The sequence below is a fragment of the Mus musculus genome, chromosome 4, assembly GCF_000001635.26.
Source record: "Mus musculus strain C57BL/6J chromosome 4, GRCm38.p6 C57BL/6J".
Classification (NCBI taxonomy): Eukaryota; Metazoa; Chordata; class Mammalia; order Rodentia; family Muridae; genus Mus; species Mus musculus.
The window spans coordinates 75,380,049-75,383,801 of NC_000070.6; the positions used below are offsets into that span (position 1 = coordinate 75,380,049).

At 37.9% G+C, this 3,753-nt stretch overlaps 1 pseudogene; it reads left to right on the top strand.

Moving 5' to 3' along the window:
- Positions 713–1,840, top strand: Gm11259 (predicted gene 11259; annotated as a pseudogene).

A 3,753-nucleotide genomic window follows, 5' to 3' on the forward strand; every position in this document is an offset into this window, starting at 1 on the left:
GTGTGAGGTCTTTCATTAGCATGGTGTTGACTTATCTGGAGTCACCACCCTTAACGAAAACTGACTCTTCTGGAGAAAATTGAAGAAAAAAAAGTTAATAACAGTGAGACTTAAGTGCTAATAAAAATTTCTCACAACTAAATCTTGCCTAGAAACAGATGGATTTACAACAGAATTCTACTAGAACTTCGTAGAAGAGCACTAGTATTGCTTAAATTATTCCACAGATTCAATAAGGATACCCTTAAACTATTTCTTATGAAGCCAGCATTACTCTAATAAAAATAAACAAAATAAGAAAAATAGCTAAAGACACAAGAAAAAAATGACAGACAAAAATCTCCCTTATGAAAACAAATTTAAAATTCTTAATATAATAAAATTTAAGGTTCCTCAGTCAGGTGCAGCCAGGTGGGTCACCAAGTTGCCACACTTTGTCTTGACCATATCTGCCATGGCAGAAACAAGCTTTTGTTTGTTTGTTTGTTTGTTTGTTTGTTTGTTTTGACAGGGTTTCTCTGTGTTGTCTTGGCTGTAGACCAGAATGGCCTCGAAGTCAAAAATCTGCCTGCCTCTGCCTCCCAACTGCAGGGATTCCTAAAAAGTAGAAAATCATTCAAGATTGATCCCATCAGTTTATTGCTCAGCTGTGCTTCACTGTTAATGACTTGGTGTGTGTGTGTGGGGGGGGGGAGGGCAGGAGGAGGGGCAGGACAAGGCATAGATGTGCCCCTTTCCCAGGCAAGCAGCTGCCTCCGCTGGGTGGTTTCTGATCAAAGTGCAGTTTACACATGCTTTCTCCAGTGATCTCACAAGGACTAAGCAGACCATACATGGCATTTTGGAGAAAAGCAGATTTTGCAGAGACATAGCAGTGAAGTGTGACTCCCAGACTCCTGAAAGGATGTACGGGTTCACAGAAGGCAAACCGCTAAGCGAGCTTTGGACCGTGGCCAAAGCCGCTGGGGAAGTGTTCCATGTTCACCCCACCAGGAGGAGAGACAGTAGAGCAGGTAGAAATGCCTGGAAAGGATTTCTTTGATTTCATTTGCCAGCCAATCCTGGGCAAGGCAGACCAGAGAGAAAGCTTCTTCCTTGGAGTGCCAGGCAGCTGTTTTGGAAGCTCTTTGGCAGAGATTTTCCTTTTTGGGAAAACATGGCAGCTTTGGGCGAATCCCACAGGTGGCCCCTGGTTTTAGCAGGCAGCATCTTAGTTGTGAGCCATGGTGTTTACATGCGAAGCCTCTTTGGTTATTTTCTGAGTGACCTCAGATGCTCATTGCCAGGCGCAAGAGACAAATTCGAACTTTCCTCCATCATCCCCAGCACTGGCATCAGTGTCTTCGTCATAGTCTGCGAGTAAACATGCGAGCCATCAATTCAGTGGGTTTGTATGAACCTCCAGGAGTATGTGAATGGAGTGACTTAAAAGCACTGACCGTAAAGCCTGTTCAGTGGAGCCTTGGCCTCTTGTGTTTTTGTCCTCTGCCCCTGCCAATTTAGAAGCAGTCGAGAATTCTTGTGATAAAGCCCCACCGGGATTCTGGCTATATCAAACATTAGTGGGAATCAACTGACAGGCAACCTGGTTTTTCTGTGACATCATTTTCTACAGTGATGTTGTCACTCTGTCCCATTATGTCTCTGACTATTAACTTATGAGGACATTCAGCATTGCCATTGGGGACGAGTAGCCTTCTTTTCACATGCTGCCTTTCCTTGGCCTTTTTCATGTCTAGATGGTGTTGGCTTTTGAAGATAATTGTATGGTTTTCCACTTGCTTACCACGTGCTTGCAAGAAAGTATGGTTTCAATAATTCGCTTCTTATTTGCAGTGATTGCATCAGAAAAAAAAATACAATAAATCTTAAGATTTTGCCAGGCTCATTCATGATAATGGTGTTATTTCAGAGACATAGGTATGGTTGAATATATTTAAATAAATACATTTTATCCATTTATATATACATAGGCTTTAAGATAAAAATATATGTCCCTCTCAGTTGGAAAAAGAGGCCACAGACAAAATTCAATATTTCATTTGGATAAAAGTTATGAAAAGTCTAGGAAGAGATAGAACATACTTATACATAATAAAATAAGACAAACATCGAGCTAAATAGAGAAACACTCAAAATCTTCCCTCTAAGATCAGAAATTAAAACAACGGAGTCTTCTCTCTGTAGCCACATTCCATATAGTTCTTGGCTACTTCGATTATCCACAAAAGAAAGAAATAAAAATGACACAAATAGAAGAAGTCAAAGTATCATATTTGCAGTTGATACACCATGCATAAAAGATTTTAAAGATTCCATAAAAAACTTAGAGCTAATAAACATATTCAGTAATCACTATGTAACAAATTTAATATATAAACAAGTAGTCTTTCTCCACATCTTTGACAAATACCCTGAGAAATTAAGCAAGAAAACATCCTTATTCAATACGAACACACACACACACACACACACACACACACACACACGTAAAATATATAAAAATAAAAGTAAATGAGACTGACAGTGAAAACTTTAAGTCATCAATAAATGCTCTTTATAAATGAGAACATTTCATATCTTTGATTCTTTTAAAACTACAACAGTCCTAGCTTGAATATATTACTGTCTTTATTTCAAGAGCATAGGCATAGCCAGTATTCTTTGTCATGGGAGCCAAGTGCATGGGTTTACTGACAAAGAATATTTGGGATCTAACTGCAGAGCAAGCTCCACAGAGCAGTTTCGGTCACTCTTTATGAAACTAGAGAAATCCCTTTGCACTTTTTGACATTTTTTTTTCATTTTTCTTTCCTAAGTTGATTGTGATCTTGTGGGATTACTTCTTTCAAAGTATCTTAAAGAACAACAAAATTGTGACAGCACAACTCAAATGGCACATGTTAGAATAGAAACTTGACTTAGAACTCTTTGAGTTAAAATTTTACAAAACATGGGCATCTTTCCAGGTCTTTCACTACAACATTTTTTACAAGCCAAAACAAATCCTTTGAAATCTTAGTTTGCAGATAGACTACTAAGAACCACCATCCATTATTGTTTGAATTAAATTACCTTTCTGCACAAGACACATCCTCTTTTCTATAAAGAATAATGTGGCATATAGAGCAGCTAACACTTCAGTCAATTCAAATAATGTGTTCCAATTTCTTTGTCTTCCATTAGTGGAACTAGAATGTCTTCTTGATAGATTATTCAAATTTTCTTATTTCCCTCTGGCTGTCTTATATTTCTCTATCTCAATGCTTCTACTGTAGTTAGGCCATTTTGGTGTCAGTACAAGAAAACAAAACAAAACCAAAATAAAACCCAGTCAAGTTTATTTAAATAAGAAGCGGTGTTATTTCAAGGATACACCAAACAGGCCTCCTGGGTCTGGAACTGAGAGAATTCCAGTCTGCTTTCCTGAAGATCTGTCTTTCCACAAGGCTGTACAAACTCTCTTGTTCTTATTTCCTATGCATCAACCTCTTTGATAGCCTCCTCTTCATTAAAACCACAGTTCTTCAATTTAATGTTATTTAATTCTTAAAGCCCAGTAATGCACTGGCATAATGAAAAGTGTTCATTTATCGTCCTATTTCATATTCAACAAGTGAAGGAGTTGTGGTTAGTACCAGATGTTTTAAATAGTTTTTTCTAAGTACTTGTTGAATTCATCATGGTGAATCATAGCCTAAAAGTGGATTTACTCTTCAGGAGAGCTTTGTTAAATTTTTGAGAGTTCCCAAC